General features: G+C 35.6%; 1 protein-coding gene across 20 annotated transcripts in view; it reads left to right on the forward strand.

Moving 5' to 3' along the window:
* LOC126923312 (kazrin) overlaps window positions 1–26,665 on the forward strand; it is a 138,851-nt gene that overhangs the window by 41,709 nt on the left and 70,477 nt on the right. The window contains exon 3 of one of the 20 annotated variants that reach the window (XM_050736644.1): window positions 8,709–8,797. The exons of 18 other annotated variants lie outside the window; for them this stretch is intronic. The gene's annotated coding sequence lies outside the window, so the exon portion shown is untranslated. Of the gene's footprint in view, window positions 1–8,708; window positions 8,798–11,717; window positions 11,953–26,665 lie in introns of those variants that run through there. One more of the 20 variants, XM_050736641.1, reaches the window with a different exon arrangement.

Below are 26,665 nucleotides of genomic sequence, written 5' to 3' on the forward strand. Positions count from 1 at the left end.
TCATAAGATCGGAAATTATGATTGATTACAGTTTATTAATCTGATATTAGAAACAGATTCTAATGACTATTATTAATGAGTTGCCCGATGAGAAAGTAATGTTAAAATAACATGAAAAATACAGACTACTCAGTAATTATCAAGTCATTTGCTATTACAGAGGCTCGACTAAATGAAAAAAGGAGATCACAGTTTATCTCTTATTGCAATAAAGCAATGTTATGTCTAGAAATTAGGCTCTATAAATTTGAAGACGAATTTCCAGAAATGTTGACTGTGTCAAGTATAATTTATATGACAGTTCATTTCATCGAGGTTGTAAGGAAAGCCGAAACACAGGCTCATTAAAAACATAAGCGAAAAGGGGAAGGTTTGGCCAATAGTGGAGCTGTATGCCGCAAATATTTCGTGGGGACACCCTGTATTAGAGATACTTGGTATTCGCAGCAAGTACTCTTAGCCACCCTCCTCATGCTCGTGCAGTTAGTCACCCTGTTCCACCCTCGATTTTCCAACCACCCTCGCCATCGAATATAGGGTGACTCGAAAACACGAACGAAACGAATGTCAAGTCGGAAAAGTAAACTGGCTCCGCCGGAAATTCGATGGTGATTGCAGCACGATTGGAAATGAGACGAAAAAAATCGCGAAAAACGATTCTGCCTGCTCGTAATTCACAAATCAATCGTCAACGCTCTTTTAACGCACGATAAATTCAGGGCGATCGTTTTGATAAAAGCTGATATCTCCGTTGGATTGCTTGAAACGTATCGAAATTCAGAAAAGATTTCAGGATATGGTGTCTGTATAGAATTAGCATATCATGTTTCCCAAAATAAGACGTAAAATCCTCTTCACCGAATGCTCGAGCGAAGTTTTTATTTTTCCCCCAAAAGAAATTCTAGAAACCTGATACACCCCTAGAATCGTCACTCTTTCTTTCTGGGGCAAATTTCTGTCTTTCCTTTTTTTATTCAGAAAACTCGTCGTTCGGAGACCGCCTTAGAAGGAGGTTAAACGAGTCTTAGGGAAATTTCAGGAAAGCACTGATCTCACCCCTCGCATGACCCACCCTCGGCGCACTTAGTCATTCTCCCCTAACCTCGTTTCTACTCCAAAGGTATAGGACCAAACGAAAGGGCGGCTATCCTGGTGAAACAGAGAGGGACCAGAGAGAAAGGAGAGAAAGTAGAGGAGAGTCGGTGTCTGGTGTAATGCATTGCGAGAAAATACGATATCCGGTGGATTCCCCGGTGTTTTCTCTCTTTCTCTTCCATTTTCCTTTCTTCCTGGGGCTGCTTTTCCTTCGTTTCATTTTGTTCAAGAGTTACGTCAGGCTTTCGCCAGCGTCTCGCTGGAGTTACGCAAAGTGATAGAACAGAGGATATTGCGTCTGACGAGAAAAGTAATAAACGTGACGAACGTACGAACTCAAATGCTTTCGTTGTTGTACAAATGTCGTACGTTTATTGCTTTCGCTTCGAATTAATCGGTGATCGATGGACGATCTAATTGGCATCGACTGTTGAGTAGTTTTAATTATTCCACGATTGATGGGGTTTTGTAAATGAGCTTGGAATTTCTTCCTTTGGAAACGAATCGGTTACTATTGCCCCTTTACAGTTCGAGGAGCATTTGACATTTTAACGTAATTGATTTATGTTCGATATAAACTCGTTTCAAAATTTGAAAATGCATTATTTGAACGAATTTTTAGATTTTTCTGATTGTTAACTCAATCTACAGTGGTTTCAAAAAGCTATCGTTACATCGCTTTGTAGTATTTATCGTAACATTTACGTACTAATTAATTGAAATTATTCAGATATATTAAATCTCGTATGACTACAAAAATTTCATGCCATACAAGCGAAATGTAGAACCTGAATAAAGAAAACTAAAGTAATTTTTATAACCACTGTATGTTGCTATGTTTCTAAAAACTTAAAATATGGTTTATAGACTAGAACTGAGAAAAATTGAACAAAATAATATGTAGGATGTAGTATGATATAACACCGTTGCAATCATGCAATATCTAAAATGTTATCTCTATAATATCTAGTAACTTAAATTACAGTAGAACAATAGTCTTCTCAGAGTGGAAATCAAGGATATGATCTGAAAGGTGTTTACTGCATCGATATTTTCGCAGGAACAGAAGCTCGTAATTGCAGGAATAAATCGCGCATAGACAATTAAAGCGCAGGGATTCGAATTGACGATAAGAGAGAAAAGACGATCACCGAACGATCGATATCTTCATTACGATCGAGCTTAGCTCGCTGCAAGGGCTTTATTTTGTTTCTGTCTCGCGATAAATTAATTCACTATCGAACGATTAAATTTGTCGTTAAGCCGTCGAAGCATTCGAAGCTGTTCAGTCTCGGCAATCTGAGCTTTTGCACAATTAAAAAGTTTTATTTCGTTTTATTGTATCTTTCTTTTTTTATTATTTTTTCTCGAGTAATTATTTACGATTCTTATAGAAATCGAGAACAATCGCAGATCCACTTGATTCTGCCTTATGTCCTTTATCCTATCTTCTTCCTGCGGAACGCATTATCTTTACAGAATATGAGAAAAGTACAAAATGCAAATAAAATACTTCTCTATAGAAAGTATGCTCTTATAAAGACTGTAATCCTTATTGAAAAAATTCCGAATCGGTAATGCCATTACAACTTCTTCGAAGTTGAACATTTTAATTGAAAATAATTTCCATAATGTTCGCTATAACACGTTAATTTTACAGAAAATTTAAATTTCAAATAGAGGTACCCAGAAGAAAAATGTTTTAGATATCACTTAGGCGTAGAAAGGAGAAATCGCATGTATCAATTTCTTATACATATATGATATATAACATGCGATATATATTTTATATATCGGTTGATATTACACCTTAAATATATAAAAATCTATATAGCACTAAAGTCGACTAAAAAATTATAACAATCAACGACAAAAATCCTGAAAACTTTCTGAAGAACTTGACATTTCCACTAATTCAATATAATCAGCGATCATACAATCCACGGTAGAATCGTTCAGGTACCGAACCATAGAATGATTGATCGCATATTTCCTCATAAAAGATAAAATTCTTATAGAAGGTATCCCTCACAAGGAACGAAACGTTCCCTTTCGAGGACAGTTGCGATATTTGCCAAGTAATTTTCGACGTGCAGGTGTTCGACGCCCGAAACGAGGGTTCAGGGCAGTTTTTCACGAATCTTGGACAAGAGAGACCCACGTGGCTTACGTATCGGGATCATGGTGGCCCTGAAGGCAGCAGGTGGTGCCTCGTAGGTTCACCTGGACCTTTCAGATTTTAGGCGTTTCCGAGTTCATAAATAACCAATCTCTCCCCTCCCCTCCCCTCAATGGCTCACTTCTATACGAACAACCATTTCCACGAGATTCCCCATGTGAAACGTATCGGTATTAATCCATTTGCCATAGCTCCGTCCTGGAATTTATCGAACTAGTTAATCCCCGAAATGAGCGCAATGTGAATTAACGACACGCGAAGTTACTTTCGACCGTGCTAGGATATTTTTACTTTTCCGTTTGTTTCCCACGGGAAACCAGCACCGCTTTTTTTTCCCTCGTTTCAAATTGAATCTCATGGTTCTTCGTTTAATCCGTTCTAGGAGGATTTAACGAAATAGGAATCGAACGTTTCTTATTTCTCGGTGTTTTGTTCGCAATATGGGACAATCTTCTGGACAAATAGCCAATTACCGGGAAAGAGAAATTTCTTTTTTTTTTACTTCTCTAACGATTTCCATTTACGTGTAGGATCCGCGGAGACTTTCGTTTACTTGTCTTTCGCTTTCCAAAGTGTCTTAATCATGGTGAAAATGTTGCTTTTTAGATTATGCGTAGGTATGCACTTTCTTCACGAAACTTTCTTTCGATCGTCAACGAGGATTTCTTTTCCGTTTGATGTGTTGCTTGGTTTCAATTTAGAATTATTGCACATTACCGCGTGCGGAGGAGAAACCATTTATTTAACTTCCACTTAATATACAGAGTGTTTCTAAACTGATACTAAAACAAAAGAAACTTACGCGAAGAAATAACTCGAATGTATACGTACAATGACATGACAGTTGGTCTAACAGATATCAATACAAAGTGTACGTACGTGTATCGCTGTTCAGATTTGTTACATCGGACTTTTATCAGTACATTATGTCTGTAGTAAAAAATGAACAGTATAACATATAATTTTTGTACATTTGAGTACAAATTTGAACGGTAGTATTAATATTACTAATAGATTTTTGTTATAGTATATTCAAATATTAATTGCTGCAGCTCGTCAAATTTATTGATCAAATTTCGATTTTAACAGGTTAAATATCATCAATATAAAATATCACCTTTGTTCGCTGTTAGAACAAAGTATCACGAGTAATGCAGCAAAATGTTGTCCCCATATTTCATTCCATCTTACTGTACGTACATATAGCACCGATTTGGAAACTCTCCATAATACATTTCCTCGTACTTAGGCACGATTCACGATCAACCAACCAGTATTTCTAAGACGTTCCATGCATACAGACTACAGACTGTTATCTCTGGTGGTGACGAGGAAATCGAGCGTGGGTGGTTCGCAAGTGCGTGAAACGTGTCAGGCCTCGTAGTACACCTTGATGTTATTCATAGGTGGCAAAGTTGCTTTCATATACCTACCATCATGGCAATACGACGCGTGCATATCGTCCTCCGGATACAAGCTGTATCTCGGGACTATGCAGATGCTCGCGAGCACACGGACTTTCTCGTCTTGGCTGCCTCCTGGTTTTTACTGTGAAACGACAGCTGCTCCTCGAAGCCTTGTACCATTTGCTACGGGAGGCGAAGGGTCCTGGGCTTGTTTTCTGTGGGCAACGCTTAACAAGCCCATCTGGAGATCGTAGTCTCCTCCTAGTTTAAAGAGAAACAGAGAGGGAGGCAGCCACGTTCCACGGTACTGATAGCCTTTAAGGATACGCATCGATTCCTAGTTTCCTTCATCTTGGAGAAAGAGGCATGCCAGGATCTTGGAAGCTTCTGTTTTAGTGTCAATAAATTATAATTAATAATATAATTCTGAAATTTTAAAATATCATTTTAAAATATTGATGGCTTTTTAGGATATACATTCCTATGTACGGTATATCGGTTTATCGATTCCTGGTCTTTTCCTTTTTGGAGTAGAGTCTTAAAAGCTTCTATTTTACAGCTGATAAATGAAAATTCATCGCTGTGTTCGGTTGAGGTTACTTAGTTTCTAAATTCAGAAGTACCGTTTTAGTGTCTCATATCGATTCCTGATTTCTCCTTTTTGGAGAAAAGAATCTTGGAAGTTCCTGTTTCGGTTTCGGTAAGCTAGTTTTTTCAGCCTTGGATTTACTTTTCAAATTTAGTTTTTCTCTGGATGTCATTAAACTAAACTACTTATAATCCATAAGCAGACGCGTCTGTCCTCCCAGTTTTTTTTTTTCGGAAAATAATCAATGTATTCGTTTTGATCTTATACCAAAGATTTCCCTCAAAATATTCAAAGCCCTTTTTGTTTATTGAAACGAGAGCAAGATTAGGAAAATAGGATTTATGATTAGGTATGGTTAGGAAAAGACCTTTAGTAGCAATTTTTTTTATTTAAGCAATATACATCCTCCGAATATCCTAGAAAACTGAATTTCAGTGAAATTAATGTTCTATTAGCATAATGAGATGGGTTAACTATGATTCTAGTGGTAAGATCAGTAGATAATGTATTTTGAATTTACAGCTTCTCTCGGGAGAACGAGCATATCGATTTATGTATGGGTGGTTTCGAACATTTCACAGTGTTCTGTATAATTTGTAGGTACATAAATACGAAAGCACTTAAATTTACAAAGCCATCGATACCGTGTTCTCTTCTCCTATGCCGATATTTACTGTCCCACTAAATGTTTCTCATAAACTTTATTGCCTTTTGTTTCGTGTCGGCCCGCTATTACTGGTTAAAGATGCACGAAAATTCCTCGATAAATGTCAGAACAGACATTCCTATATTATTATCCTTTTAATTTGTTAACTTTATCATTTCTGAATCATTTATTCCGATTAACGCGAGATGAAGCATTCAGAAGGACTACTTGGTGTTAAATTGTTCTTAAAGTTATGAAGTTTCAAAATGACATATGAATTTTAGCAACTTTCGTACCAGATATATTTTACCATATTGGTAGCATTCATCTAATCTACATATGGCATGTATCATGTTTATTTATTAATTTCATTAACTATGAAGACAATTTTTTAAATCATAGTGTATTTTTATACTTCTTATACTGTACATTGTCTTTTGTCCATCTATACAATCAGTATAAAAAATATGCGTACAGTACTTTAACAAAATTACTGTGGAATAACGTTCAATAACAAAGTTTTAACAGATGAAAGATATATACACATTCTAACAAATCTCCAGAATAATTTTCAAGCAAAGTGCGATATCTATGCGATACCTGTTTTTGTTGTGAAAATATTAATGAATATCTAGCACGTGGTAAAATTATAGATGTAATAATATATTGCATAAAATATATTCTACAGCTATTGCTTCATGAAATAAAATGTACATAAATATTTTAAAAAATAATCTGTATCAAAGAGCAGAAAAAAATGGTTTGAAAGACAATTTCATGCTGATGTAAGATAACGATCGAAAGCATTATGCTATTAATACGCGACCGTGGATCCTGTAAAATGTTCGGAAACACTTAAGAACACTTCCACAGTCTCCAGATATAAACATTATTGAAAATATATGGGAGCACCAATCCGAAACAAAATAAACGGAGTCACCATATTTCATCAAACAATGATTTAAAGAGCGCTCTTTTAAAAGAATGGACAAATATCGCAAGTAGAATATTCATCAAGTTGATAAATTCCATGCCACGACGGCTTCAAGCGATAATAAAATCAAAATAAAATTAAAATAAGATATTAGATAGGTCTTATTAGCTTTCTTTATTAAATTGTAATTGTGTGAATACGTATTACGTATATATGTTTGTCATTTTTTAGATATTTGTTAATACTTTCGCAAAGGATACATGTAGCTCATCTTTCTTTTTTATGAAAATTATTCTGCATCTTTTTTGCATACAATGCATTTTTATTTGTTAAAATGTTGTTAACAAAATGGAAATTAATTACTATACGAATATTTTTTACGCTGACTGCATATTTATATTCATGAAACTACATCGTGCACAAAAATTCACAGTCTGATTCCAACACATTTATAGCGTTATACCGAAGCTAAACAAAAAGTAGAAATACATTTATACAGTATGTACGCAAATAATAAAAAGAAATGCAGGTACAACACGCAAGAAATTTCATTAAAGACCATGGCGGATCGATCGTCTGACAGCAGTCGACAGCCACGGGAGTTAGAGCAGACACAAAGGGGATAAGAAATTCGCGAAAGCTGATTCCCGCTGTTGTCGAAAGTCCAAAGACACGAACAGTCGGGCGAAGGATATACGCGCAGTGCATTATTCAAGTCCGAGCCACCCTTTTCTTTCTCTTCTATTTTTTTTTTCTCCTACCACCCGTTAAAGTCTTGGTCCGATCCTTCTCTTGGCGAATTCTCCGTTTTTGAAGCTCTCTTTCGTACAGAATTTCAGCAGCTTATTGGAAAAGCATTGGCTCCGAGCTGGCATCGCGCCTCCTTGCTACTTTGCACTCGAGATAAGGGTTGGAGAGAAGGCCATGGAGGTCGAGAGGGCTCGAGCAGCTTGAGAATTAGCGGAGGGTCTTGCGGTACTGATAACGCAAATCGTATTGACGAAGGAATTAGTTGCACCATGGAACGTTTGATGCCTACCAATCTGTTTGCTACGAATTGTTATATTTTCAAGTGACCTTACGTTTTTCTTCAAATATTTTTTAACCTTACATTAATATCAGAGGGCCTTTTTTTATTCCTATATTAATATTATATTAACATTATTGGATTTACGAGTCGTAATGAGTTGTTTTTAGGAGCTATAAATTAAGCTCAACTATATAAATTAAAGGATGCAGGAAAGTGATGATGTTAGAAATGCCGTTTTTTAAATTTACTTCAAAATTTACTATCATTTATGTCATCCTCTTAAGATAAATGAATTTATGAAAGTAACTCATTTGTGTCTCGAGAGGTGAATGTTAATTGCGTGGTACTCGCTAATAACCTCATAGTTGATGCGACTATAAATAACAAGAAAGAAGAAGAAGATTAATTGTGTAATTGTATAATGAAATTAAGTTTGGCTCCAGAGAAACTCATATACGAGTTATCGAGTTTGTAAGCAAATCTTTGAAATTCTCTTCACAAGCGTTGTAAAAAAAAGTCTCTTCTCAAAACAGAGATTAATGGGAAAAATTGACAAATTGGGAGGGAAGTATGCCACAGAGAAACAACAGCATCAATTTTTGATAACGGTGAAACATGAGCGGATGCTATTTTTTATTCATCTTATCATGCCTCATATTTTACGTTTTTCTCGAGTTCCGACTCTTATTTCGATGAAAATATTTGTTCTCTGATAAAAAAAAGTGTCGCGTTGAAATGGTATGTGTCAAGCAATTTAGGATAAACAGATTACTAAACGTTTGAAAATAAAGTAACACAAAGCTAACTTCATTCTTTCTTTTTGTTTCAGGTACGTATTTACAGTATCTCTTTAAAGAAAGCTATATGTACAGAGTTCAAGTTCCAAGAAGCTGACAGCACGCTCTAAATACGCACACGGTGAGTGTGATCTATTCACGAAGTTTCATTTCAATGAAAAAAAAAATTCAGTTTTTCCTCCCATCCTTCAACATACGAGATCCAAAAGTATAATATACGTAGAACGAATTGTACTAAATCACAGCAAACTCTCTTTTAGAAGAAAAAATAGTCTAGTTAAGCAGATTAACCTATTTAGTAATTAAAAAAACAAGGTAACTCATAAAAGCACGTAACATCTATATTTTCGATAAAATAATTTATTTTCTCCAAAATCGTTCGCCTTCGTTAAAAACACGCCACATGATATCCGCATTTATTAAAATTAAAACCAGCATATCCGAAATGAATACGTTTTTATAAAATGTTAAGCTTATACGCTCGCTAAAATTAGAATTGACCTACGCGACGTGAATACGTTTTTACAAATTTTTTATCTGAATACATCTTTCATGACTCCAATGTTTAAAAGTGTTCTCGGCCAAGGAATGACCCAGTTAGCAGATTGAAGGAAGCAAAGGAAAATGAAATAAAAGAATCGTATGTATACATATGTACCTACATACTTGTACGTGAATTCTCGCGATGGCATAACACGCAAGTTGCAACGCGTAGAAACATAATGCATGTCGTATGAAGAGAATGATCAGGGGAAACAATGGCCGCCATTCGATCCGCGGTATCGTCGTTACATTAACACTAGAGAGAGAGAAAAAAAAAAAATGTATACCAGAGGCGCGAATGAAATGTTCCGTATGTACATTCGTGAATGCAAGCTGACACGGGTGTGCACCCACAATAATGTATTGTTTGGCGTCAGGTAGTGGATATCGTGAACCGGTCTCGGCTCAGGTGTTTGGTGTTCTGCAATGTTATTCCGCTCCTCTTCTCTTTTCTATCAATTTCTTTCTCTTTCGCTCACACATAGATACGCACATACTTTACTTTTCCCTTCTCCTTTTCCTCTACTTTTCTGTTTTGTTACGAGATATTCACCTTCGGTCGGTTTTTAAAACCGGAACATCTGCGCCTCAAAGAGGGAAACGAGTACGACTCAGTTTAATTAAAATCCGCGAGGATTCATCGTGGCTTTTATATTAAAGATACTTTCTAGCTTCCCTAATTGCACGCCAACGTCGTTAATCAAATACTGTGCTCGCTGGTACGGTCGTTAACGCGGCAGCTACTGTGTTCTATGTGAATAGTTTCTTGTTGTGTATTTTTTTAGTTACGATGGAAAAGTTACTTGGAGCTGCGAAAATATGTGCTTCCCAGAGTCATTATATGTAGAGCGACGATTTTGGATAATTGGTACGTTCTTAGGAAAATAGCGGGTTAATAGAGACTTTTTCTGTATTTACCAAGTCTTTTCTTCGTACTTCTTAGTGGAAAATGAAAATGCAGTACCATATGAGTGACAGTCGCAGTGAAGTTACATTCTCAACTTGCATATTAAGTAATCTGTGTATCATCCTTTCACTTTTACTTTGATGCTGATCCCCAATATTTTATTGTCATCCTAACATTAATCCCACGATGCAATTAATCCCAACTTCTACCACCTCATCATCCCCAGGCTTTCATTTCTGCTGCAACAATAATTCCCAATTACCATAAATCCTAACTTCAATTCCCTAATAATTCCCCGATTACCATAAATGCTACCCTCAACAAATATTCATTGAAATCTTTCTAAAACCAAATGCATTCATTAATGTCTCCATCAGGCCGCTAAAACCTTTTGACAACCCGTTCATTCATTGACATGGTATTGATTATTTATGTGTATTGTAGTCATATTATACTTCGTTCTATCATTTTTTATATTTGAATATATTTGAATTAATATTTCATTAAAAGCAGAAGACAAGCGTATTCACATTTTAGCTTCACTTGGAAATCTGTCGTCAAGTGCAGTCGATTATTGTGTTTGAAAGCGTATAAAAGTTTCTGAGAGGCGAGTTAAATAATAAAAATTTCCAGTGGACAAGTTAAAAAATATTACTCTTATATGATTCATCATCAAACATGTTCGTGTTTGAATATCCAAAAGAAAATTTATCGTTACATTTATTTCATCTTAGTATAATCATTATTTTTCTGACAAAATACCTATGTACCGAATACGTAACATGTTGAGTAACATAATATGGGACATGTCGGTGATACTGTTACTGATGTTGATGATACGGAACTACGCTTATTTTATGGCGGCAATTACGAAAGAGACAATAATTGTGAGAAATGAGTGCAATGTATTTGCTGTTTTCATTGGGATCACGAAGAATGTGTGTCAGGTGCGTTATTTGCGCGTTCAGCATGCAAAAGACAGAAACTTAACATAATATAATATCAGTTAGAAAAATGGAAGATATTTCCCTATTTGTCATTTTTATTTAAATAAATATTTCTATATACATATTCCTAGGTGTTTCTGTTCATCGCTTTATTTAATTCTTTTTTATATTTGTCTACCATGACTTTAAGACATTTAAACCTTCTGTATAGCTAACTACTAACACACAAATATCTATTATTTTTGTCGTGTTTTAAGGTCAGTTTCACTGGAAAAAAGGCTGTTTCTCTATTTGGCAAGCTTTTAAAATCAAGTGTTGCATATTAGTCGTAGTTACTCTATAGTAATCTTCTGATAATATATGCACTCGTATCATTCACCGAAATACATTCATTGAAATCCCTATACCCTTCTCTCGTACACGACTGGAATAAAAACCGGGGCGAATAATAACGATAATAACGGCTGTAATAATAGCTCGGTGCGGCGAAGTCGTTGCTTACTATCTGACAGCAGGCGGTGGTAACCCCGGCACGATCGAGTCGTAGCTCGGGGGCTCGTGAAACGAGGGGACTTCCCCCCACCACGTGAAGGCCCGACGCAGGGCCCAGCCAGGTCGACCGACACCGTTCGAGTCTCGCCTCCGCTATCCTCAGTTCTCGACGAACCGGTGTTCGAACCGCGTTATCGTGTGTTCCACACGTCGAAACGTTTCACACGCGTGCGAATGTGTATCTGTTGTTTCGATATATTTTGTTATCTTCTCGAAGATTTTTTTTCTTTTATCAGTGAGTTGGACGATTTATTGGTGTGTCTGCACGCTGTTTGCTAGTGGAATCGATTTACTTTTCCCGATTCGATCGTTTTTCGTATGAAAAAGGTATGTATGTACGCTCTGCGAAAATAGAAATAATACATATACGTATAGGAAGCGATGAAGGTTCGAGAGCTTTGAAAAAGGTCTCCGTGGCGTGATGTAAAGCGCGTATTTTAACAGAGAGAAAGAGAGGGGCATATAGAGGGGATTCCAATTAATCTTCCTAACGGAATTTGGCTCGGAGCAACGGCGTTGTATCGTTGCCCGGACAGGATTTTTCCATGGTTCGTTTGCTCGAATTCTTCGCCTGAAATTACCGTCCTACGCGTACGCTGCGCGCGTTACCGGATAATAAAATATTGCTCAAACCCAAGCGAGTGAATCTCTCACGATGCGTGAGAGCTTTCATAGAGTTTACATTTTCGTTCTCTGATTTTATTTCCTTTCTTCGCTCTTTTCTTCTTTTTTTCGGCTATCTTCAATTGGTGTCATTGGATTATGGGTGATCATAGCACGCGTACGTTGAGTGTATCGGCGTGTAATAAAATATTGCTCGAATTGAAGTGATTGAGTGAGAGTTTTGATAAAGTTTCGATTTGTGTCCTCTCTGTTTTTGTTCTCTCTCTCTCTCTCTCTCTCTCTCTGTTAATCGGTAACTGGTATCGAACTGGATTATAGGTGATCATAACATTGCGCGTAAGATTTATGTGACGTGTTTAATTTTAGTAGATTTATTGACACGATTTCATATTTCATTGATATCGTATTCGATTTTTCCTAGGAATTTTCATATAAACATCAGATACTCCTTCCTAAGATGTAATCTCTCCCTATTTGAAGCTCCATATAAAAAGCTGTCGTATTAGAATTACGAGCAGTGTCATCATTTTTCTCTCTTTTGTTAGAAGTAAATAATAGATGGTAGTAGAAAATACACAATTTTTGAAGCGAGTTTTTGAGAATCGAACTTTCAACGTTATTCACGCGCAAAACGCATTATTGGCAATATTGATAAACGTGGTTTATGCTTGATTGAGCTCAGTCAATATTGCAGAAAGCTTTTTATGTGTTTTCTATTAGCAAACAGTAGCAATTAAAGTTAATTTCATTGGAATATTCGTGTCATCAGTAAATTTAATAGGGTAAAGTGATGAGTGTTTGCATGTGAAGGAATTTTTGGAATCATTTTTTGTGAGAGGGATTTATCTTAAAGAATGTTTCAGGGAAAGTAAATCTATTTGCGAGGATAAAAGTTTTTTTTCTCTTCTCAAGTTAAGTGAAATATTTGACGTAGAAATGTTCTGCTTATCTTTGTTTTTACAAATGGCACAGTGGTATTTCAGGAAGGTGAAAATTTCGTGAATAAGCTGTGTCGTTGAGTTTCCCTTCTCTGTGTATACGTGTAATCCAAGTGCAAACGTAGGCGTTCTACTCGTATGTCTTAAACTCGTTTCGAATTGTATATCGTGAACGAGAATCTTCGGCGAAATGGTTCTTTAAAGTCAGCCTCTGGAATAACCTTAATCGAGAGCCTTTAAAGATAATGATGTGTAATCATTCTGTGTTTGTAAAATATGGGATGTTTTATTAGTAATTTGTTGCAAGCGAAGTAATTTTGTGAGTTTCGAAGTATAAATAATTGATGGATTCGGTGAAAAAGTGACGAAATCTTTAACTTGTCCAGGGACGAATTTTTTAAGAAAGGAAGACAGAACAAAATTTACAAATATTAACAAAATACCAAAAAATATTTTGCAACGCATTGGGAATTGCATCTTTTGGTGTAATGTTTGAATTAAACGGAACCTAAATATTCATATACTGTGTCCATTAAATGACACAGATATTAATAAATATTTTGAAATACCTAGCGACAATAGTGTGCACATATGTAATCATTGGTATCTCTGTATCATTTGGAATCATATTTCAACTAAACAAAACTTAAATGTACACACACCGTCCCAGTATTATTCAAGAGTTTAATTTGAGAAATCGCTGTATAAAATTAAACCTATTTTAATTACTTATAGTTAACTCTTTCAATAATAATATTCATAAAAGTTTTAAAATATCCATCAATATCTAACATGTATCCAGTTACATACTATCGTTTTTAGAAAAAAATGTACTCGTACGATTTTTCTCTGAATTTTTAAATCAAATTTCTAACTATCCATTCAAATTTTCTAACTATGAGTTTATAGCACAAGATACATTTTTCTATCGTTTTGCTGTTGTACGATAAATCGATGCACCAAATACACAACCTTGCTTATCCACTCTAGTTACACAGAAGACGTATCGGAAATGCTGAGTTTTATATTTGCCCCGGGCAAATATTAGTCGAATATGAGAATGTTTGCAGTCTCATGCATTGGGACAAACTCAGGCGGATTTGTTTGAGAGTTGGACGCGTTTTACGAGATGTCATGTAATTCCTGTTTAATTTCATAATATTTATCGTGATACGTCGAAACAAATCTCAGCTCGAATATTTGCGATCGTTCCATCCGATGCTAGTTTGAGGAAATTTACTGCACGGAAACAAGTACAAATTGATGTAGAAATTGCGGAATCTCGAAGCTATAGTAAGCTCATTCCGTAAACAATTTCGTCTCTTATATTGCATTTTGAATCTCTGAGATAAAATCAAACGATAACGAGGCTCACAGGTAGCAAATTTAAAGAAATAACGAATAGCATTGATAGAGAAATGATCGATACCAATAAATTGCTAAATTAGAATGAAAGAATAAATTGATAATTGAATAAATTTGCATTTACTTCGATCGTTACGCTAAAATTCTATAAAAAGAGAAACAAACAGAAAATTTCCAAGCAGTGACCAAATATTTTGCGCCATAATTATATGAATTTTTCAAGAGGGAAATCAAACAACTTCAAATAATAAACTATTCATCGATGAATATAATATAATAATATAATATTTATCAATTTTTCAAAATTTCTACCTTTTAAACTTAAATATATAAATATTTATGGAATTACTTAATAAGTGAATTTATTTACCGATAAATACATATTGATATTTTCTTCTTTTCGAGTAGATGCACGGGATAGAGTTACTCGAATGTTTACTTTATTTCGATCGATTTCAATCTTGTTACCAGGATTAACAATGAGATTTTTTTTAATCAATGAAAACCAAACGGTACCACTGCAATCTCGTCGAAACTGGCTCTCGAGGATTTGGTTACGCCCCGATACGTTTTAACACCATGACATGAATCGTGCCCGCTTGTGAAACGTTATTATTTACGGTCCACTTCAACCTAGAAATCTTCTTTTCGGAACAGCTGAGTCCCTGCGATGACAAAGGAAGAGATACCGGAATTTTTAGGTTAACTGGCGGTATTGTGCAATAGTAAGGAAACTCTCAGTCGGCATATTCCAATTATCGCGGATAATGGAAACATTAAGATGACAGAATCGTTTGAAATGATATAAAGGGATCTTCAGGTTAAAATGTTTTTATTATTCCACATAATAAAAGAAAGAAATTTATTCTGAAATATTGCACAATATTGAGAAATCTTTTCTAGTGAAGATATTCTTATTGTACTGGAGATATGAAGATGGCAAAATTGAAATTAATCTAGAATATTAGATATACAACAATATACAATTTTTATATTAAGATATTCTAATTAATTTAATAATTATTTAATAAAAAAGAGAAGAGTAATGGAAGTGTTATTCTTCCAGTAGCGCAATATTAAGAAGTATACGCGATTATGAACAGAAGTTTGGTAATTTGGAACTTCCAGTTAATGCACATGTACCTGATGAGTTTTTAAACTCATTTTTTTTTCAAAAACGAAACCTTGAACGAAAAAATGTCATTCCTTCTTTCTGATTTATTTTTGCATGTAGAATCATCACCCGATCTATCATGTACCCCTTATATTTATGGAAAGATCAACTATGTTAATTCTGTTTGCGTGATAATCAGAGAATTTTATTCGTAATGTTCCATTTTGTAGATTATAGTCGTAAAAATATAAATTTGCATAAATATTCGTAGTCTAGTTGTCGTTTACGGCTATGGCTTCGTGACAGGATTCGCGTCTCCCTCGATTCGTTTGACGAGAAATTCGCTGCAACACCGTAACCTACTCGATCCTCTCTCTCTCTTTCTGCGATGTATGTAATTCGCTCCAATGGGGGCACACAAGTGGATTCACGAAACGGAAGCGAGTTAATGGTAGTGGGACATTTTTTTCATTTAATATTCCCTGTGCGCAACGATATATCCGTAGCGAAATCCCTTCATTTTCCATGCAGATCTTCTCCGTAATTTTTAACTAGTTGAAAATTACACGCCGCGAGATTATTGGATTATATTCCTCGTATGACTGCGACAAAGTAAACTTCGTTTTATTTTAGCTGTATTTTTACTTCCTGAGAGGGAGGTGGGATTACCAGTGACTGTAGGTTAGGTCAGATAATCCTCGGAGGATTAGCGATGTTTCTTCTAGCGCGAGTTTTAGGGGAAATATTCATCGTTGGATTAAGTATACACATACGTCATACGTTATCAATGTTGTGCTCTATTAACTCTGTTTTAATAGTAGTAAAATTTATATAGGTACGTCGAATTCTAAAACCAAAAAGACGGAAAAACAGTAACAGCAGCAGAAAGGCAAAGAGAAAGTGAAAAAGAAACTTGGAATTTAAAAAATGTTATGTCTGTTTAAATTTTTCTGTCTTCATTCTCTTAATAATATTACAGCTTCCTTTATCAGATGGTACACCTTGTTCCAACAATATCGACGTTCGATCGGGGGCGAACAGAATTTTAATACACGTATTTCCCTGTGTGTTATTTGTCTCGATGCTATCGTTTTCTACTCGCAATCGATACTATGTACCTATCTATGCGGCATATCCGTAGGGAAAGATTTGGTTTAACTTGTGTCACTACATGCTACTCCGCTCTATCGGCGTTGTATCGTGGTTGTTTCAATGGGTTACAAGTGGGTTCGGGGAACGGAAGCGAACAAACAATATTACAGCGTCGAATCGAATTGAGGGAGTCAAGGAAAAAAAGAGAATGAAATTAAAGCAAAAGGGTTCGGAGAATATTCTGCGCAAAAATAAAAGCAGAATTAATGTAAAAAAGAAGAGAACTGAGAAAAGTATTTATGACATTGTACAACGTGTGAATGTGGAATTGCTCAAGAATGTAATTCGTAAAGGAAGAAGCTGATATAGAAGTTGAATACAGGAAATTGATTGGAGAGATGAAATAGAAGAAGGATAGAAATGGAAGTGAATAACGAAAGTAAATTAACGGAGCGATAAAAGTATTTAAAAACCTCGAAGAGAGAAAGTGAAGAAATGGGAAATCCTACTGATCCTATAGATCAAGGAAAGATCTAAATGATCATAGATAAAGAATCTACTGGAAGAATAAGATGAAATTAAAGGGGAATGGAAGATGGTGTAAAAGAATTAGAAACAACGAGAAAATGAAAGTTCAAAGGAAGCAAATTATATGCTGATTCAATAGTGAAGAAAATCTGTAGACACCAATTATCGAGGAAGGAAAGAATAACAAGAAGGGAGAAAAAATTAAATAACAATATTAGGATAGGAATCTATTTGTAGTGAAAAGATGAAAAGTAAAGAGGAAACACGAGAAAATAGCAAGACAAAGCCGACTAAGAAACAAGATTATAAGAGACAAATCTCTTCAAGAGATATTGCAAGAAATTATGAAATATACAGACATAAGAAATTACAAAACGGGACGATGAGAAGAAACAGACGAAGATACGAGAGATCTCGTTTTCGTAGAGGAGAAGCTTAAGGAAAACGACATAAATATAAAGTTTGTAGAAAGATTACGTCGAATATAGAAAGAACTAGAAAACTAAAAATGGAAGAATATGAAGGAAGCTAAAAGAAAGTATTAAAAATGTACAAAAAGTGAGCTGAGAATGGAATGGAATGAAATTGTGAGAGGATCAATAAAAAGGAAAAGGTGAAGACAGGAGAAAACGCGTGTAGGGGGAAACGAAACGTGTGAAAAGAGAAAAGGACAGATATAAGAATCGGCTGCACTTTATTTCTCGTCGATCGAGTATCAGCCACAGACTCTTGGGCATCGTAAATGCGACTCGACTGATAAATGTATTACGATTCGTTCGCCTACTTTTTTCACTTTCTATTTGTCCGGCATAGTGCATCTTTGTCCGTGGATTACGAGAAAGTGTGCCCTTAAATTGCATTCTCCTCGATGGAACTCGTAACTGCAATCGAAAACAATGGGATTATCGACAACTCTTTGCCATTGCAATATAATGGTGTTGAATATAAAAACTGTATAAAAATTATTCCAAGAGTAACGATGTATTGTAATATTCTACTATTCAGGTTGTCACATTTTAATCGGCAAATAACTTTTAAACTATACATTAATCGAAAAAGTGTTTCGAATAAAACTTCTTTTGCTTCGAAGAAGGCGTCTTGTGATAGCTACAAACCTTATCTAGATACACGTGTCTTCGAAATATTAAGGTGACCATTGTTTTTTAAATGGAATTATACGTTTCTTATGCACCATCAGATTCATTTTTCAATTATCTATAAAAGGGTGTATAGTCAATTGAGTCGAAAAATAACTAGTTTAGAAAATATGTTAACTTCATTCTTGTAAAACCCGCCGTATGAAAGATTCGGAAAGATAACGTGCTTCTATGTTCATGTTTTCCTGGTCTTTCATACACTCAGTTTGATGAAATTAACATTGAAATATCTTTGAATCTAAGCATTTTCAGATACAAATACCTTAATACTTTTTTGTAAAGAATTAAAAACTCTATCAAATGGTCTATAAAAAAATGTATAGTTCTATCTAAAAAGAAGTCATCTTGAAATCTCGAAGACGCCTGCACCTGAACAAATTTGATAGTCATCATAAGACGCCTATCCTGAAACAGAAGAAATTTTACTTAAAACATCTTTTACAACAATGGGTACTTTGGGAAATAATTGCGTGGGAAGATTAAAAGTGGAATGTATACACAGTATATTCTGATTTCATTATACTCTAATATTCTATTCCATTTGTGGAAATGGAAATGGATGGGAATGGAATGGAAATACGAAGATAATTAAAAATGTGAAATCTAATAGATTTTCAGATTAAAGGTCGCTTCACGTAGGAATTATTAATTTTTGCTACATCATACGAGAATCTACAATATGGAACGTGTAATTCAGATCTCTGGCCATATCAAGCACATATTCGCGAAACAACGCGATTCGTGTTCGCCTAATTGAGATACTAGGCAGAACAACTTTATATCTCGATTGTTTCATTTATAATCATAATTTATTCTGTGTTGGTTCATTTCACCGAAGAAAAAGTAGTGTAATTTGTAGGATGTTTTCTAGAAGACGCATTCTCTGATGAAGATGAGTGAATAATGGTAAAAGCTTAACTACAGATTAATGGAACTTGTTGATACAAGATTTAGTTCTATCATGGGATACTGTGAGATCATCTTCACTGCAGTTCATTTTTATGGACTAAACATTTTTTCTTTTTTCTTCTTCTTTCTTTTTTTTTGTAGAAAATGTTATCAAGTTGTGAGATAATCTTAGGTGCCATTAGCGAGATTTTCATTATGCAACGAAACGTACGAATTTTCATTATTTGAGTAAACTGAATTAGAAATGTGGGATCAGTTATGACAGATGATTTTTTATAATTGGATATGCTGATTCTCTGATTTTCTATTCTTGTATTCTCCGGAAGTAACCTGCCACGAAGACATTTTATTATACATTTCCGACCTAGATTTTCTAGATTTTATTTACTCGATTTATAGTATACAGTTGCCTTATTTTACTTAACTTTTAAATTCTGTACTTCCTATTCTTATTTCTTCCAAAATTAACCCCTATACTGAAGTTTTATCCTCACCTTTTCATCCTAATTCATCTGGTTAATTACACCATCATTCGCAATAATTAAAATTTGCAATCGTAAAAATGTATAGAATGTATATAAATAAAAATATATATAAAATATAGCACAAATCACAATATATACTATGCTATTTAATACGTAAAACAAACTTCTATACGTAGATTGTCTATATGTGCTTATGAAACTATACTACAAAGCATGAACACCTTTGCATAAACATTTTACTGATCAATAGATTGCAGATTTGTATGCATTTATAGAGATGCAAAATTGCACAGAATACACAGTGTGAAAACATATTTTAAAATACATAAAACATCCAAAGTATAAAGCTTTCTATAATACTTGGTAGGTAAAACAATTACTTCTTTCAGTCATGCTGTCGAAAATATGAATTTGCATACATATATATATGTATAATTTGCAATAGAAATCTCAGCCGTCTGCCAATTATGATTCACAAAATAATCCACGAAAGAATACGCCAATCACGGCTAATCCCGTAGTTACCATTAACAGAAATAGTGACACGTGAATTAATAAACAGCAATCACGTAGCAGACACAGTGTCTCCATTCATCGACTAAACGATTTACAACCTAATCCATTCTCCCTTGGTACCGAATCCCAGGGAGGAAAGTGTCGCGCTTTTAAATTGTGTTTCCGCATCGGCAGTCCTGTTTCAATGAATAATTACTAAGGAACGAACGAACGGAAGTGGAAACGCGATTGGAGGAGCGGCGCGATAGCTCGGTGTGTTTCAAGCGGATTCGCGCAGCGTGGGAACGATTCCGCTCTGGATGAGCCGAGCCTTCGTTGACTCCGGGAGCCGTGGAATGTTCACCGGCAACTTCTTCCTTCTTCACCCTCTCTTCCTCTTTCTCTCTCTCTCTCTGTCGCTCCTCCTTCTTTCGTACCAATGGGCCTCCTGGTTTTATCTCGTCGTCGAGTTTCAACTGATAAACGTCGCGAAACGTCCTCTTGTCGTGCGTTTGTCTCGTTCAATGTTCTCTTGACATCTTTCTTGCTCTGTAGCGCAACCCTTTGCGTCAATTTTCATGTCACTTTTTACTTGTTATCTTCCAGGTACATTCTTATCTGTGGTTTCGATCTTCTCGATGTTCCTTCTATTTTAGTTTAGATATTTTAGTTTAAATTTAGTTAGCGAAATATCGTTGGTGTTGGATCAGGTTTTTTCGCGATTTTGTGGGATCGCAGGTTAAGTACTTTGAACATTCTGGTCGATTTGTGGTGGGATACGTCAGTATTAATGAAATAACGGCGGTTAATAGCGTTTATCGATAATCTGGTACGTCAATTTTGCATTAAATCAATGTTAAAAGCGATATTACTAGTAGTGAATGATGGAGTAATGACATCATATTAGAGTAACGCTTAGTACCCTCTTATAAAATCAGTAAATTTTAAATTTGTGTCATTTATCAAGAAAGCTACCGATGGTACATTAAGCTCAAATTTAATATCAGTAGTTTTTGATTAAGTTAATCTCAACATCTTCGTCATTTCAAGATAATCTTTTCTTGATTTCAAATATATCAGAACAAAAACTACAGTTCACCATCTTTTCTTTTTATCTTCTCTGTTGTTTGTATGCATGAATTGTACTCGTGTGTATTACCTGAAAGAGATTTGCATTTTGGTTATTTATGATTTCAATCCGATTTATTCCAAACAAATAACTTTATTTAACTTATTAATCATCACTTAATACATACCTTAATAAACACTTCCTGGAACACGACCTAATCGAAACGAGAAAAGCGTTGGCAGGTCCAGCGAGACACGTTGTCGAATGTTCAGATAACCGGAAGTTAACACGCATTTCGATAATCGAGATTCCACCGCGTGTCCACGTATTTGCATGTCGCTTTACAGGGGCAATAAATATTTATTAGAATTTACGCTGCCTGGAATACGTATTCCCTGGAACGTGTCACGGAAAAATCGATATGTTCCAAAGTGGAATCTCAGTCGACATTTCCTGCGCAGTAAGATTCACTCATTGCTCGATTTTTCTTCTTCTTTTTTCACTTCCTTTTCGTCCCATTTATTCGTATCTCGATATTACTGGAAGAGGGACTATAACAATAACGGTAATAATAATAAAGAAATGACCGAAGCTACGCGGCTGTTGCAGAAGCTATCGCGACTGATTAATATTTATGAGAATCGGCTATCTGCATATCGATCCCTCGGGACATTCGGTTGCTACCCGTAGGGATTTCCCAATGTATATTTACATCCATTACTTATTCGACGATGTGTCTCGCGATCTTTCGAGAAATAGAGCTGTCTGAATTTTGTCATCGGTATAAATTAGAGCTGAGACGCCCCGCGACTCTTGCCAGGAAGTCAGCAACTTTGGATGATACGGCTAAGGTAACGGTTGTATATGGCAGCATAGATAAAGTGTAATTTTGATATGCCGTTGATTCGAAATACTATATTTTATGCGAAGAACACGATAAGTCGTATTATCCACTTTTTATAGGACAATTGGTTTTAAAATTCCATACGTTGCCAATTAGTCCTACGTTATCAAAATTCTCCCTTTATCTGATTTTCATATTGAACGTGTATTTCTCTATTCACTTTGTAATTTAAAAAATGTTGCTCGGTTCCAACATGGTCATAAGGCTCACAGTAAATGTATAACAATCCATAATCTAAAAATTATTTTATAATTTGGAAGAAATATAAATTCTAAAAATTTGAATCCTTAATATTATTAAATTCAGCCATTAACGAAATAACGATTATCTATGCACATCAGTTTTCTAAGTGAATCATTGTTCCACCGTTTTTAAAATCGCACAAATATTTAACGAAAATCGAGTGTTTTAGATGGAAAATATGCAAATGCAGAGAAGTAAGGCACATTGGTGAGAGCAGTGTAAAAGCCACATGGTGTTACAAGCTCCGTGGAAATTGAAGGATGCCAGGGGAATGGATAATACGGCCGGTTGCGTCACATTCTCGTCGCGACATTGAAAACGAGCAAAAGTACCGCGGGCCATTTAAGGTACTTGTCTCGTCGCGTTCCCGTTTTACCGTAAAGGTTGCTCTCTCGCAACATTCCGGCTAGAAGGTTCTTCAGGTGAACAAACGTACGCGACATGATTGAACATGTTAAATTTTAAGATCTCCCAGGGAACTCGACGAAATGCGGATTCTTTCTTTTTTCTTCCATATTTTCTTCATAAAAAAGCAAGACCACGAAGACAAGGCAGAAATTGCCTGCTTCCACTTAAATGTACGGAACAAGAAGACGAAACAGGTAGTTGCTTAATTATATCGATATAGTTACCAACGTAGGAATAAATATGAAACATCTAAGGAGTGAAAGGAAAGGTTACCTTAAAGTTGGAAAATTTCAGTAAAATAATAATTATCTAACTAGATTCATTTTCTTTAACTAGTATATATGGATAAAACTATGAATTTGTACAAATATCTACAGTCTAGTGATCATTTTCTATGGCACCATCGTTAGGCTCAAAATTTATTTTCTCTTAGGAAAAATGGTGACCATCATCGACGTAATTTAAATTTCAGAGAGTCAAATATGAATCTATTTAATTTCAATTGTTTAAAGAATATTGTTATACCGTATTAGCGAATACTTACAAGAAACGCTTATAACAATATTACTTAAAATAACACTTGACTTCAAACTCCGACCTCAAACGCTAACTTTATTTCTATATAAAAGACACGAAGCATAGGTTCTACAGTTTCCGAACAAGTCGAAGCTTCATGAACAAAGTATTAGGTCGTATATCTGAAACATCAAGAACTTTATAAGAGGGAGTCAAGAAGTTCTTTTTGACGCGGACAGGACACCACCAAGTCGCAAAAACAGATCGAAACGCGGAACGTTATAACAAAATTATGAACTCCGTACAACAGATTCATACCATATTCACATTCAGCGAAGGTAGCGGCGTACAACGTGAACTATATCGCATAGTGCGTCACGTGCGTTGCTTCCTGCAATCATGCCGCACGTTTCTGCTGTTTAACATCCCCAGATGGACACTAATCTTCCGTTTTGGGTTTACGGGGACCGGAAATCGTTCGTGTCACATTGTACATTCACCGAACTACTGCCAACATTTAATGTCGTGTATAGATATCATATTTCGCGATATGACCATATTATAATATTGTAATTTGGGATGAAACCGGAAGGGGATAGTTCTGTGGTACAAAAGGAAGGATTTGTCGGTTGGATATGGCACATATCATTTTTCTCTATTTTTATGGAATTTGGAAATGGCTCCTTTGGGATAGGAATTAGGGATTTTATAAATGGACCGGAAGATTAATCGGGGTATAGAGATCCTTTTTTCTTTCACTGGTATAGAAATCGATCGATTATTAAAATGGAAGGAATTGAATGTTCGTTTAAATTTAAATGTACGTAGAAATTTTAAATTATTATATTATGATTGATGATCATATATGATGATATTATATATCATTATATTAGATAATATTCAAATCCTACAATGGTCAAAATGTTTTATACGTACGTGGCTCATCTTTAAGATAGAAGCACAGTGTAGGTACATTACCATTTTTGTTATAAAAATAATTTCAAGTATATAATATTGCGTACATATAACAATTAAGACAACCTTTTGTCAGTGATAATTAAATCTTACGGAGTCAAACTTTCACATCGAGAATCGCTCCGATTGTCTCTACCCTATCGTTCTACTCTAATCAAGAACCATCGATTCTCAAAAATGTTTGATATCTAACACATGTTTGCACCGGAAGCGTCATAAACATTATCATCCTCTCTCCTATAAGGATAGTTTTAATACCAACATAGTTGGGCTTCCGGGTACACGGATGAGGCTTTATCGTGGTACACGATGTGTTGCGAAAGCTCGTTCACGAGGAGGTGCACTAAATTGCTTCTTAATTGCGCGCCACGAACTTGCTTTAACGTGTATACACGTGTTTGTTCCTCCTATGTGCATAGGCCACGTATGTGCGCGTCTATACTTACATAAGTGAATAAACGAGCAAGAGGGACACCGAGAAAGAAACAAAAGAAAAAATAAGAGACAGAAAAAAGGAGAATCCGAGACAAGGACTGAATAGAAGGTTAGAAAGAGAAAGAAGAAACGCGTATGCAAATCTGCTGCATCCTTTGGCGCACAACGTGCGAGCATCGGCGTATACGAAGTTTGATTGTGCTTATGTGATCGTGATTGGTCGCTTCAAAGGCGTGGGAGACAAAGCAATTACGACGTCAGGGCTGGATCCAATCTGATACGCTGTTCTGATTATATTGTTCATTTCCCTGATGAAACTGGCGTTATCCTAGAAACCCGGTCTATGGACTAGATTTCGCTTAGTTAATACGGAGATTGATCGTTTGAGAATCAGGTTTCAGGAACAATCTTGCTTTCACAGTGTTTGATATTATTTATTCTGTGACATGTTAATTGACGTTTCAGTATTCGAAGCACGCGAATGGGCGTTTTGTGCGAGTTAATTACGTTGCAACGGATACGTATGGCACTTGAGTAACCTCAGGAGATTCGAATAGTATTAAATAAATGACGTAGAAATAACAATCAAAGCCATTTCAGTATATTTTTAGATTTCTTATATCTGTGGATTTATCGTGAGTATATAGATTGCAGTCGTTTAATTCGTGTTCCGTATAATTAGACTCATATGTTTATTAATGAAGCCACGAGCCGTACTTCCGCTGCGTATTATCGCGTATTAATGACTTTCTGACTTCCAGGATGCGATTTATCGTTATTCTTTACAAATTATATTACGATCGAATTGTCTACTGCCTATATATATAATTCGAATTTTCGATGAATATAATTATAACAAAGTAGCTGGTATAATCTCTTAAACTAGAAACTTATATTTCTTTTATATCAGTTCCTCTTATCCTATACGAAATAGTATTACATTAGAGTAAAACGGTCGAAAAATAATCTGTAGGTATATACGTAGACTTCATCGTCACGTTGATCATTCGCTTAGAAAAAAATTTCCGTCGTTAGCATGACAACGACCTATTAATGGCGTGATTATAATCAGGTACTAATTCAATCGCAGCAACGGATTAACAAGCGCCAAAGCAACGATAACAAGTACCAATAACTATTCTTAGTAACACACTACGTTAACGAGAGATAATAATCGGTACAATTACAGAGAGAGGTGATCGTACGATTCGCCTAATATATCCAGGTGGTAAATTAAGTTATATCGATTCAACTGCAATATTGCCTCTTTCCATCTTCATAAGCAAAATGGTACACGATTGCGTTACGTCTTCTTCTATTTCATTCGCGGTACGTAGTAGTTTCTGCGTTTGCGCTTCGTTCAATTCGTTCACGGCGCCGGCGTTCTCCCTTTTTCTCTTTTTTTCAGCGCATGCTACTTCTACGATATAACCACGGTATAAATATTCATGAATTTCGTGGCTCTGCTCCCCCTCAGTCATCTCTGTTTCACGTCCATGTCATTTTCCTCTCACCCGTTAAACGCGAACCCGTTTCCCTCCGCCTTTCCATTTCTTTCTTTTTCTCCCTTTTTTCCGTCTTTCTACTCATCTCGTGTCACGCCAGCACCCTTTATACACAGCTGCCAAGGGTTCCCCGAGGAATGGTTTGTGGTAATTGGCTCACGGAATCAGTCATCGTACTCGTGTATTTTATTTCGGCTTTGCTGTATATTGTAATAGCTTCTTCTTTTGGGGGTAACTCTGCAGAACTAGATAAGGGGAATTCGGTCGAAAGCAACAAA

Source organism: Bombus affinis, chromosome 13 (assembly GCF_024516045.1).
Source record: "Bombus affinis isolate iyBomAffi1 chromosome 13, iyBomAffi1.2, whole genome shotgun sequence".
NCBI classification, from domain to species: Eukaryota; Metazoa; Arthropoda; class Insecta; order Hymenoptera; family Apidae; genus Bombus; species Bombus affinis.